Source organism: Bubalus kerabau, chromosome 7 (assembly GCF_029407905.1).
Source record: "Bubalus kerabau isolate K-KA32 ecotype Philippines breed swamp buffalo chromosome 7, PCC_UOA_SB_1v2, whole genome shotgun sequence".
Classification (NCBI taxonomy): domain Eukaryota; kingdom Metazoa; phylum Chordata; class Mammalia; order Artiodactyla; family Bovidae; genus Bubalus; species Bubalus kerabau.
In genome coordinates, this window is record NC_073630.1 from 108084833 (window position 1) to 108098869 (window position 14037).

Here is a 14037-nt window from a genome sequence, read left to right on the forward strand (position 1 = left end):
ACTTCATTTTTAGTGCATGCTTTAATTAGACATAGGCTGAGCACCAAAGAATTGATGCTTTTGAATTGTGATTTTGGAGAAGACTCTTGAGAGTCTCTTGGACTGCAAAGAGATCAAACCAGTCAATTGTAAAGGAAATCAAACCTGAATATTCATTGGAAGGACTGATGCTGAAGCTGAATCTCCAATACTTTGGCCACCTGATGCTAAGGGCTGGCTCACTGGAAAAGACCCTGATGCTGGGAAAGATTGAAGGCAGGAGGAGAAGGGGATGACAGAGGATGAGATAGTTGGATGGCATCACTGACTCAATGGACATGAGTTTGGGTAAACTTTGGGAGATGGTGAAGGACAGAGAAGCCTGGCATGCTGCGTCCATGGGTTGCAAACAGCCGGACATGACTCAGTGACTGAACAACAACAATGGACTTCAGTAAGGTCTCCAAAGCTGCAGTCTGCTCTCCACTCCATTCCCCTGTCCTCCCCACATGTGCTACTCCCCACAAGGAGCTTGTTTCTGCAGCCCTAGAAGGCAGTGATGCTCTTGCAAGAAACACCCAAGCTTTAAGGGAACTGGCAATTTCTACTTGGATGGCTGCTTGGAACCCAGCTGGTGCCCAAGCTCTATGGAGAGACCACAAGAAGGAAAACCAAGGTGCTCCACTCGACAGCCTCAGCTGAGCACCCAGTGCCAGCCATCGCCAATCAGCAGCGTTGGGAGTGACCCTTTGGGAATTTGGATATTTCGTTATAGCCCCAGCTGACATCACGTGGGGCAGAACCACCCCGATGAGCCCAGTCAACTCACAGAACATGAGATAATTAAGTGATTGTATTTTGAGCACTATGTTTTGGGGTGTATTTTTTCCCCAAAGCAGTAAGAAATGCACTTAGGCCTTTTATGGATCAAAGAGACAACAGATAAACTCTAAGAATAGTGTCAAACAATTGTACACTAGAATCACATCATAAAATGTTGTCACAATCCACCTGGAGCCATGGACTGTAATGAGGGCATTGCAGAATGGCAGGATGTTGTCCTGGATGCTTAGATCTGTGTCTCAGATCCTTGAATATTATATCCTGGGCCAGTCGGGCTATCCCTCTTGTTGGACAGAAGAGGGAAGAAGGGCCTCAGTGAGCCAGCGTTAGGGTGAAGACAAGGACCCAGACCCCTCAGTCTCGCCTCACTTACAACTGCCCACTGTTGGGATGCTGCTGTAGTCGCACACTGCCGTGGTTCCCTGCCCTGGGCGTGCAGACCGGGGCAGGGAACCTGATTCGGTCGTAGAAGAGGTGACAGACCCTGAGCTTATGGGACGGAGAGCTCCAGAACTGGGAGGAAACCTAAATGCCATCTAGTCCCATATGACAGAGATCGGGAGCCAGAGGGAGTGAAGAAATGGCTGGTTTATGATCTAAATGTCTGGTCTTCTTTTTATGCTTGTCAATAAAGCTTTATAATTTTCTACTTAAAAGCCTGGGATGTATGCATTTTTATTATGATATTTTTATTATCATCGTTCTTATTATCACACTTCATTATTGTTTTTTAAATTTGTTCTTAATTGGAGGATAATTGTTTCACAATATTGTGTTGCTTTCTGCCATACATCAGCGTGAATCAGCCATAGGTATACATATGAAACCTCCCTATTGTTATGATATTTTAAAATAGATTTTATTTGCGAAGACAGTCTTTTAAAGTAAGAGGTACTCACAAGTCATTGCTAGGGGAAGATGTACTCTGGAATTGCTTATGTTTATCTTGAATTTAGCAGCTTGGCTGACCTCTTAGTTATAATACCTTTCTAATACTTTTTCCACTTGTGAAAGTGTTAGTCGCATAGACATGTCCAACTCTTTGCAACCCCATGGACGGGAGCCCACCAGGCTCCTCTGTCCATGGGGATTCTCCAGGCAAGTATACTGGAATAGGTTGCCATTCCCTTCTCCAGGGAATCTTACTGACCCAGGGATCGAACTCAGGTCTCCCACATTGCAGGCAGATTCTTTACTTCTTGAGCCACCAGGGAAGCCCCACTTTTTCCACTTATTACATGAAATGATGATTCTTTCACAACAACTGCCATGTTCATATATCCTTGCAATCCTTATGCCCCCTACTTCTTCTTCCTTATTTTATTTTACTATCCAGGACCTCCAGTAAAACACTGATTATAAGAGGTGACATCGCGCATTTTCATTTTGGTCTGGAATATAGTAAACTCTATTAAATAAATTGTTTGCTGTAGATATTTGGTGAATAACTTTTTTTTTGCCACACATGTGGCTCTTAGTTCCCTGACTAGGGACTGAACCCGTGCCTCCTGCATTGGGAGTGTGGAGTCCAAACCACTGGACGACTGCCACTGGATAACATTTATCCAGTTAAGAAAGTTGCTATCTAGACTGCTAAGAAATGTTATTGAGTGGTTCAGACGCTTTGTTTTTTTTTAACATTAAAATGTCTTTGCATTCCTAAACTAAACCTTACTTGATAAACACACTCATATATGTATATCTAAGTAAATAAGACACATATATACGTATCTATTACATCAGATCAGGTCAGTCGCTCAGTTGTGTCCGACTCTTTCCGACCCCATGAATCGCAGCACGCCAGGCCTCCCTGTTCATCACCAGCTCCCGGAGTTCACTCAGACTCACGTCCATCGAGTCAGTGATGCCATCCAGCCATCTCATCCTCTGTTGTTCCCTTCTCCTCCTGCCCCCAATCCCTCCCAGCATCAGACTCTTTTCCAATGAGTCAACTCTTCTCATGAGGTGGCCAAAGTACTGGAGTTTCAGCTTTAGCATCATTCCTTCCAAAGAAATCCCAGGGCTGATCTCCTTCAGAATGGACTGGTTGGATCTCCTTGCAGTCCAAGGGACTCTCAAGAGTCTTCTCCAGTGTAATAGATATACACATCATAGAGAAGTATACTAGATATAACATATACTATATATATTTTTTAAAATTGGATTCATGCTTTTCATTTAGGATTTTTTTTTATTCTCTTTGTATATTGATAGATTTGGTTTATTTTTTTTAATTTTTATTTATTTTTTTTTAATTTTATTTTATTTAACTTTACAATATTGTATTGTTTTGCCATATATCAAAATGAATCTGCCACAGGTATACATGTGTTCCCCATCCTGAACCCTCCTCTCTCCTCCCTCCCGCTACCATCCCTCTGGGTCGTCCCAGTGCACCAGCCCCAAGCATCCAGTATCATGCATCGAACCTGGACTGGTGACTCATTTCATATATGATATTATACATATTTCAATGCCATTCTCCCAAATCATCCCACCCTCTCCCTCTCCCACAGAGCCCAAAAGACTGTTCTATACATTTAGGATTTTTTAATCAAATGTTACAAGTGACACTGGCTTAAATTTTCCTACCTTTGTCCTGACCCATTTTGGTATCATGGTAATACTGACTTTGTATGATGAAGTGATTTTTTTTTGTCTATGTTCAAGAAGAGTGCATAAGAGACACCATTTGGTTGCAGAATGTGTGGTCTCAAAACATCCTGCATTTCCCTATTTCTAATTCATGTGGGATTTTCCCTCCTCACTGAAGGTGTACCTGTTGGATGTCTGATGATTCCTGCTCCTTTCTCTCAACAAAGAGAGGAAAACTGACTAGGAAATTTATGCACCTCTATTGCACTCATTTCATATGATAGTAAAGTAATGCTCAAAATTCTCCAAGCTAGGCTTCAATAGTATATGAACCAAGAACTTCCAGATGTTCAAACTGGATTTAGAAAAGGCAGAGGAACCAGAGATTAAATTGCCAACATCCATTGGGTCATTGAAAAAGCAAGAGAATTCCAAAAAAAATCTACTTCATTGACTATGCTGAAGCCTTTGACTGTATGGATCACAACAAACTATGGAAAATTCTTCAAGAGATGGGAATAAAAGACCACCTTACCTGCCTCCTGAGAAATCTGTATGCAGGTCAAGAAGCAACAGTTAGAACTGGACATGGAACAACAGACTGGTTCCAAATTGGGAAAGGAGTATGTCAATGCTGTATATTGTCACCCTACTTTCTTAATTTGTATGCAGAGTACATCATGAGAAACGCTGGGCTGGAGGAAGCACAAGCTGGACTCAATGTTGCTGGGAGAAATATCAATAACCTCAAATATGTAGATGACACCACCCTTATGGCAGAAAGCAAAGCAGAACTAGAGTCTCTTGATGAAAATGAAAGACGAAAGTGAAAAAGTTGGCTTAAAACTCAACATTCAGAAAACTAAGATCGTGGCATCCGGTCCCATCACTTCATGGCAAACAGATGGGGAAACAATGAAAACAATGAGAGACTTTATTTTCTTGGGCTCCAAAATCACTGCAGATAGTGACTGCAGGCATGAAATTAAAAGACGCTTGCTCCTGGGAAGAAAAACTATGACAAACCTAGACAGCATATTAAAAAGAAGAGACATTACTTCGCTGACAAAGGTCCGTCTAGTCAAAGCTATGGTTTTTTCAGTAGTCGTGTATGGATGTGAAAGCTGAACTGTAAAGAAGGCTGAGAGCCGAAGAATTGATGCTTTTGAACTGCGGTGTTGGAGAAGACTCTCGAGAGTCCCTTGGACTGCAAGGAGATCAAACCAGCCAGTCCTAAAGGAAATTAACTCTGAATATTAATTGGAAGGACTGATCCTGAAGCTGAAACTCCAATACTTTGGCCACCTGATGTGTAGAACCAAATCATTAGAAAAGACCTTGATGCTGGGAAAGATTGATGGCAGGAGGAGAAGGGGACTACAGTGGATGAGATGGTTGGATGGCATCACCAAGTCAATGGACATGAGTTTGAGCAAGCTCCAGGAGATTGTGAAGGACAGGGATGCCTGGACTGCTGCAGCCCATGGGGTTGCACAGAGTCAGACACGACTGAGGGACTGAACAACAACTGGCCACTGGTGTTGGTTCATCAGGCCCCCTTGCGGATGCTTTTGCAATCAGCGTGTGGACACTGAAAGAAAAACCTGTTCCTCTATGCATGCTTGGCCAAAAGCTGTAACTGTGAGACTGTCTAGATCCTGATGCCCAAACGAAGATGAGACCCACCTGAAGCTGCAGGGAGTTGAGCCAGGCTGAGATCTAAGTACAGACAGAGGCCCTGCTGGAGGTGTGGGCTCCAGCCCAGGCAGAAGAGTGGTCTGTCCCTGAACTTCATGTTTACATGGTCAATGGCTGTACTTTTTGATTAAAGCTACTTAACATTGTGCTTCATTCACTTGGAACTGAAAGAGTCATTTGATGCATACTTCTACTTATTTGCTAGTGGAGAGAAAGGTTTAGATGGTCAAAAAGGAATGATAGGAATCAGCTATAATATGCCTCCTACAGATCCTCAGTTTATATTCCAATAGTTGATGGACTATTGAAACGCTGTGTTAATAAGAGTGAGTTCTGCACTCTCAATTCACAGCTAAACAGTCAAAGGGCATCTCATTCCATATTCCATCAGAACTCTTTGGAAGAGCAACATGAATTTTCAGGAGAGAAACAAGCAGAGTGGAATGAATCCTAAAGAGGAAATTCAAAATGCAAAGAGAACAATAATTTAGGCAATAACTCTGGTTACGGCTTTTTCTCGCTGCGGATCCTTTGTCACCTGGGCCATGGACTCTGCATTCCCCAGGAGTCTCAGTGCTATTATCTGAGAACAGAGAATGGCCTTGCATTGATCTCCCTGTGGTTTCCTGCTGTTCTACAGCCCCGTGCTGTTGTCTCTTTTGCTTCTTCTTGGATTGGAATTACAATTACGTTCTCATGATACTGTTGCACACTGTCATGGAAATGATGGAGACCAGGAACGAGAAACCTACACCGGATTACAGTAACAGTGACCATGGAGAAATCAACATTCAAGATCAAAGAACATCAGGGGCCAGAAAGGCATCAGTCCAGGCCTGGACATTGACACAGGCCACCATGGTGGCTCAGTGGTAAAGAATCCGCTTGCCAGTGAGGAGTGGCAGAACACGCAAGTTTGAGCCCTTGGTCGGGGAGGTCCCCTGGAGAAGGAAATGGTAACCTGCTCTAGTATTCCTGCTGGGTTAATCCCACAGACAGAGGAGCCAGGCAGGTACAGTCCATGGGATCACAAAGAGTCAGACATGACTGAGCACGAACACACAGCATGTGTGCTGGGTTTTTTTTTTTTTTTTTTTAAAAGCATTTGCTACCTTATTACAAAATAGATTAAAAGTGACTTGCTAAATACATGTAACATAATACAATTGAAAATAAGTAAACTATCGGTCAAGTCAAAGAATAAAAAAGAAAGTCAAGAAAATGGATGCAGGCAAAAATACCCCAATTCATGCTCAAAGAACCTGCCTGCATGCCAGAAGTGGGTCATCAATGGGACTCTAATCTTCCCCAGCAACTAGAACAAAGTGAAAAACACGACCAGCTCCATGATTCAAGGGTCAAGGTGAAAAAACAAAAGTAAACTTGTTTACTTTTATGATTCATATGTTTATTACTGGTACAGAAGCCAGAGAGACATCTTTCCCACTGGCTTCTTATGGCATTCTGTAACGTGTGATCAATGAGCTACATACAATTGTTCTGTGGACTTCCTTGGTTGTTCAGTGGCTAAGACTCCGTGGTCCCAAAGCAAGAAGTCTGGGTTCAGTCTCTGGGCAGGGAACTTGATCCCACATGTCACAACTAAGAGTTCACATGCTGCCACTAAGAGATCTTGCATGTCACAATTACGACCTGGTGCAGCCAAATAAAAAGTAAATGTTAAAAAATAATAAAATAGCTCTGAACAGAGTCGCAAGTTTAACGGGAGATTTTTTTGTATGATGTCCCTCAGCATAGGCTGAATGTGTCAAAGCCCAAGTCCATAAACACAATGCATCATGGGGCAATAGCAAGGTGGTCCGGGCAGCATGATCATGGATGAACTTTCTTAATAAAGAAATGATGGCAGATGGCGTCAGGGACTACTTTACAAACGTGAGCTCATGCACGCACCAACAAAGACTCTGTAGGCTTCTACCATCCAGCCAGCCCTGTGCCAGAAGCTGGGGTTCAACGGGAGAAGTTGCCCCAGATGTCTTACCTGAGTTTGGGATAGCCATAAGGGGTCTGGAGTTCGATGTTCCATGCCAGGACAAGTGCCCCAGGTGATCCATTGCTGCATTTCCATTTCTTGCCCTTGGCCATGAACCTACAGTCCCAAGGAGACTCTTTGTTGTCATGTCATCCCTACCTGATCACTCACAATGTTCCCTAATCCTGCCTTTCTACTCTTTTTCATCCATCATCTTCTTTTCAGTTTAGAGCAGTAGTTTCCAACCAGGGGCACCTTTGCTCTCATGGGGACATTTGACAACATCTAGAGACATTTTTGGTAGTTACAACTGGGGGAATGGGTGCTACTGGCCTCTAGTAAGTAGAGGCCAAAGTTGCCGTTAAACATCCCACAATGAACTGGACGCCCCCATCACAAAGTGTGACCTGGCCCCGAATGTCCACAGCACCAAGGCTAAGAAACCCTGGTTTAGATGAATGTGCTCCTTTTAGGGGGCTTCCCTTGTGGCTCAGCTGGTAAAGAACCCACCTGCAATGCAGGACACCTAGGTTCGATCCCTAGGTTGGGAAGATTCCCTGGAGAAGGGAAAGGCTACCCATTCCAGTATTCTGGCCTGAAGAATTCCATGGACTGTATAGTCCATGGGGTTGCAAAGAGTCAGCCATGACTCTTAACCTGGAAGACTGAACTGGGTGACCCTTTTTCTGTCCCTGTGTACCCTATAATAGTTAACACTGGTGTGCTGCCCACCGTGTGCCAGGCACTATTCCACGTACCCTATATCTATTAACTCATTGCATCGTCTCAACGGCCCTCGGAGGTAAGTGTTACCATGAGCTGCCTTTGGCAGATTTGGACACACTGAGACTCAGAAAGATGAAGGACTATTTTTCAACTGACCCAGCCAGGAAACGGCAGAGCTGAGAGTTGAACCAAGATGATTTCTCCACCTCCAGATTCTAGAATTATTACGGGAAGTAAGGTCTGGCTGCTTGCCGCTTGAAAGTCAATCAAGAAGCAAGATAGGTGGAAAAGAAGTTTGCTTTATTTTGGACGCCAGTAACTGGGGGAAGGGCAAGCTCATGTCCAAAGGCGAATTCACGTCCAAAGACGAACTTATGTCCAACAATCAGTGGGTAAGAGCTTTTAAAGGCAGTGCAGTGGGAGGTTGGGGGGCTACATGTAGAAACAGCACAGTCAATTCTTGACATCTTGAAATCGGTCACACAGTGGTCTGGTCAGTCATCTTGATTGTTTTAAGCAGTAATTGGTTTTCAGTGTTCCAGGGTTGGTTTGTCCCTATTTCCTTGAGGCCAGTTCTTGGAACTGTGGCAGCTTATGTGAGGGCTACAGTCTGGTCATCATGTGTTAACTTCTTCTACTTGGTGAGGGTTTAAGTATCTACAAGACAGCTCAGTTCAGAATATTATCTACAGCCCTTGATGAGGAACTAAAGTCCTTGATTTTGTATAGTGACTAAACTATTATCATTTTGCCCCATTTGACTGCTTTCCTTGGTTTCTTCATTCTCTCACTTATCTGGTTAAACTTACTCTTTGGCTAAAGTGTTTCCACAGACAAAAGGCAGGCTGAGGACGTGGTGCCGAAGGACCATAGGGTCCTGCTCCATTTCAGAATCCCTGCTCAGGGCTCTGGTGGCACTTTCCTTGTGGCACAGGGATCCTCTCTCTCCTGGTCTCTTCTTCCCACCAGACAGCCAGCTGTCTGGCACAGGGACCAAGCTGTTTTTAGCTTTCTGCCCTTGCATTTAGCCCATTACCCGGAGCATCAGACACACTCAAGAATGAATGAATCATAAACACCCAAAGGACCCATAGTCTATGTGGCACATCAGTCTGTCAATTTCATGCAGAAGCTTGAGGGAGCGGGGAGATAGTACAGAAAGAAATATGGGAGGTGGTGGGTTGATGGGAAAGGAAAGCTTTGTGTTGGGCACTGGTCTCTGGTGTTTACATCATTGCTTCCAGGAGCTTCTTGTCCTCCACACTCCTCCCCACCTGCCAGCTACACAGCAGGTTTTGCAGACTCTAAAGTACCATCTCTCTGTGTCAGTGCAGAACCTTGTTCTTGTGACTTAATGGTTTCATTTAATTTGTAAATTAAATTTGTGCTTGCTCCTGCTTTCTTCTAAAGGTTTTGCAGTGCCTAACAAAGTTAGACTGATGGAAAGGGAAAATGTGGAATGAAAGGGAGGCGAATGGTGCATTCATGTGGACAAACTGGTTGTGAGCATGGTTCAACCTCCTTCGCAGGGCACAGCGATGAGGCAGTACAGAACGGACAATCTGCGCTCGCTGTCTAAATGAGATGGAGCCAAACCTCTCCCCTTGGGCTGAATTACAAAAGAAATGTATAATTTGTATTCTTTACAAAGGGGCATGGAGTAAGAAACAGGAAGTGAATAATGGTAATGCACACTAGAGAGTGTGTCCTGTGTATATCCCTATATTCCTGGGAGATATTGGTCCTTAGTTTTCACTGCACTATCTTTATCTGCCTTTGGTATCAGGGTAACACAAGTTCATAAAATGAATTGGGTAGTGTTCATTTCTCTTCTATTTCCTAGATTTCCTGGAAAAGACTGTATAAAATAGGTATTAGTTCTTTAAATATTTGTTACAACTCTCTAGTGAAACTATCTGGACATGGAATTTCATTCTAAGAGCTTTTAAATTATGAATTCAGTTTATATAAAAGTGATAGGATTATTTAATTTTTTCTTGCTTAAGTGTTGGCAGTATATAGATTTTGAGAAATTGCTCCATTTCTTCTAAACTGTCAAATTTATGAGTATAAAGCTTTTCACAGTGTTCCCTTATTATCCTTTTAATGGCTGAAGAATCTTTAGGGATAGCCTCTGTTTTATTCCTGATTTTCATAATTTGTACCTTCTCTCTGTTTCTATTTGTCACTCTTGCTAAAGTTTCATCAGTCTTTTTTCTGAAGAATAAGCTTGCTGTTCCACTGATTTTTTTTTTTCCTACTGCTTTCTTCTTTTCAATTTCATTGATTCTACTCTATAATTTCCTTCTTTTTTCTTTCTTTGGGTTTATTTTTCTAATCATTTTTTTAGTTTTTTGAGATGAAAAATAGATAAAAATTTGAGACCTTTTCCCTTTTCTAATGTAAGCATCCAGAGCTATAAATTTATAAATCATCACAGCTTTAGCTGAATCCTACAGATTTTGTGTTTTCATTCACACTTGTATGTATCTTTATCTCTTCTGAGGCCTCTTCTTTAACCCAAAGAATATTAGAAGTCGGTGTTTAATAAACAAGTATCTGGAGATTTTCCTACAGTCCTTCTGTGAGTATGGTCCAGTGTGGTTGCATTATGGTCATAGCACATGTTCTGTTATGATTTCATTTTTTAAAGTTTGTTGGGGTTTGTTTTATGAACCAAGAACCAGATATATTATTTGTGAACTTTCCATTGAAAAAAAAGTCCTTTCTGCTGTTACTTGTTGAAATGTTGTACAAATGTCAGTTAGGTACTCTTGGTCATGGTGAAGTTCATCCTTTTATATCTTTGCTGACTTTCTGTCTAGAAGTTCTATCAATTGCTAAGACACCCCCAGGTATAACTGTGGGTTTTTCTGTTTTTCCTTCTAGGGCTATTAAATTTTGCTTCATGCATTTGGAAATTGTAATGGTTGACTCACTTGTAACATTATTTGAATCATCTTAATATAGTGCCCTATATCAATTACCATGTATAAATTTCATTTTCTATTTATAAATATTATCTATTTCCTACTGAGTCTCAGCACAGTTGGTTTTACTTGTCCCTTGTTATAAGCAATGCTGCAGTGATGCTTTCTACATATTTCTTCTTATGCTCACAGGCACAAGATAGCTTGTTAAACAAATGCACCAAGCACCAACCGTATGTCAGACCCTGGTCTAGGTGCTGTGGATACGTAAGCAAACAACAGAAATCACATCCTGTCTCTGTGGGATTACGTAAAGTGGGGTAAGCAACCAGCACAGTGGGAAGCACATAGAAAGCCTTAAGGGGAACTAGTTATAACAATGAGCGGCTAAATGAATAATGCTACATTCTGATGCTAAATATATGGAATGATGAATGTGTATCACATTCTTACTCTTGCAATCCTTGCAATAACTCCAGAGCAATATACAATTATACCTATTTTGTGCGTGCTCACATGTGTGATAAGTTGCTCAGTCGTGTCAGACTCTTTGCAACCCCATGGACTGCATGCAGCCCACCAGGCTCCCCTGTCCATGGGAATTCCCAGGCAAGAATACTGGAGTGGGTTGCCAGTTCCTCCTCCAGGGATTGAAACTATGCCTCCTGCATCTCCTGCATTGCAGGAGGATTCTTTACACTGTGCCACCAGAGAAGACTTTACACCTATTTCACTAAGCCCAAACAAGCACCTAGAAAGTTTACCTTATTTAAAGTCATACACTTCATTTATTTTTTTTTAATTTAAATTTATTTAATTGGAGGCTAATTACTTTACAATATTGTATTGATTTTGCCATACATCAACCTGAATCCACAGGAAGTGGGGCATATTAACCAGTGGCAAATGGGAGGTTTTTCAGTAAATGGTTCCGCATCAATTGTATGTCTATGAGGAGAAAAATGAATTCTGACAGACCGCATATCATACACACCTAAAAATTTCAGAAGGACTGTAAATCTTAATGTATGATACAAAACAGTGAAATTTCTAGGAAAAAAAACATATGTTAGAAGAGTACAGGGAATAAAGACTGATGGCTAATAGATATTAAATGTTTTTTAGGGATGACAGAAATGTTCTAAAATTAGATAGTGGTGATGGTTATGCAACTTGTGAATATATTTAAAACTACTGAATTGTGTGTTTAAAATTGTGCATGTGGAAATTTTATAGCATGTGAATTTATATCTCAATGAAACTTTATCAAAAAAAGCAATGTACACAACAATGTTCAGTATACAAAGCCATTTATGCAAGAAGTGGAAGGACTTTTTTTTTTTTTAAGGAAATAATATATGGGTTATTTAGGCATACATAAAAGATTGCTGGAATTATAAGACTGACAACTATGATCTGGGCAGGATCACTTGATGGCCTGGTTTTAGGACTAGAGGAAGGAATTTTCACTATTTACCCTTTTGCATGATGGATAGTAACACTGACATAAATATGAGCAAACTCTGGGAACGCAAGGAGTCATTAGCAACTGAACAGCAATAACAAATTATGAACCCTATGAAAATACCTATTCAAAATTGAATAAAATTAGCTTAAGTTCATACATTTGAAGTGAAAGAAAAAAGGGCAAGAGATTTGAAGAGTTGCTTGAACAAAAGGAGGGATATACAACTAGTACATATAAAAATATATAAAGTGTTCAGCCTCATTGGAGAAGTACAGATCAAAATGAAAATGTGGTTTCATTTGTTGGGTATGAAAATGTGGTTTCATACCCAACAAAATGGCTAAAATAAGAACTAGGGACAACAGCACAAGGTGCAGGCTCTGTAACAGGCCTGCCTGTCATACACGGCTGACTGTAATACAAATTGGCCAAGTACTTTGGAAAAGTACTTAGTAGTATCTACTGAGTATCTACAGTACTCAGGTTGAGTATCTATGCTAGCAAAGTAATGCTCAAAATACTCCAAGCCAGGCTTCAACAGTACGTGAACTGTGACCTTTCAGGTGTTCAAGCTGGATTTAGAAAAGGCAGAGGACCCAGAGATCAAATTGCCAATATCCGTTGGATCATAGAAAAAGCAAGAGAGTTCCAGAAAAACATCTACTTTGGCTTTATTGACTATGCCAAAGCCTTTGACTGTGTGGATCACAACAAACTGTGGAAAATTCTTCAAGAGATGGGAATACCAGACCACCTGACCTGCCTCCTGAGAAATCTGTATGCAGGTCAAGAAGCAATGGATGATTTGGGAGAATGACATTGAAATATGTGTAATATCATATATGAAACGAGTCGCCAGTCCAGGTTCGATGCACGATACTGGATGCTTGGGGCTGGTGCACTGGGACGACCCAGAGGGATGGTATGGGGAGGGAGGAGGGAGGAGGGTTCAGGATGAGGAACACATGTATACCTGTGGCAGATTCATTTTGATATATGGCAAAACAATACAATATTGTAAAGTTAAATAAAATAAAATTAAAAAAAAAATAACAGAACATACATTCTTCTCAATGTTATGTGGAACATATACACACCAATATAGACCTTGAAACCATGAAATTGATCCAAATTCTTGGGATGCAGTGAAAGCAGTGCTTAGAGGGAAATTTATAGCATTAAGTGCATATATTAGAAAAGAAGAAAGATTAAAAATCTGTGATATAAGCTCCCACCTTAGGAAACAAGAGAAAGAAAAGCAATTTAAGACTAAAGCAAGCAGAAAAAATAAAACAAAATTTTGAGGGAGAATCATTGAAATTGAAAATAGGAAATCAATGGGCAAAATGAAGAAAGCTATTTGAATGAAATTAATGAAAAACTGAACTCTAGTTAATAAAATTGTATCATTATTTAAAAAAAAAAAGAATTGGACATGAGCAGAAAAAGAAATAAAAGGAATCCAAATTGGAAAAGAAGAAGTAAAACTCTCACTGTTTGCAGATGACATGATCCTCTACATAGAAAACCCTAAAGACTCCACCAGAAAATTACTAGAACTAATCAATGAATATAGTGAAGTTGCAGGATATAAAATCAACACACAGAAATCCCTTGCATTCCTATACACTAATAATGAGAAAATAGAAAGAGAAATTAAGGAAACAATTCCATTCACCATAGCAACAAAAAGAATAAAATACTTAGAAATATATCTACCTAAAGAAAATAAAGACCTATATATAGAAAACTATAAAACACTGGTTAAAGAAATCAAAGAGGACACTAATAGATGGAGAAATATA

The 14037-nt window shown here is 40.8% G+C and overlaps 1 protein-coding gene across 2 annotated transcripts in view; it reads right to left on the reverse strand.

Annotated features, from left to right (window-relative positions):
- Positions 1-14037, reverse strand: part of STK32B (serine/threonine kinase 32B) — a 399639-nt gene that overhangs the window by 150361 nt on the left and 235241 nt on the right. The window lies entirely within an intron of this gene.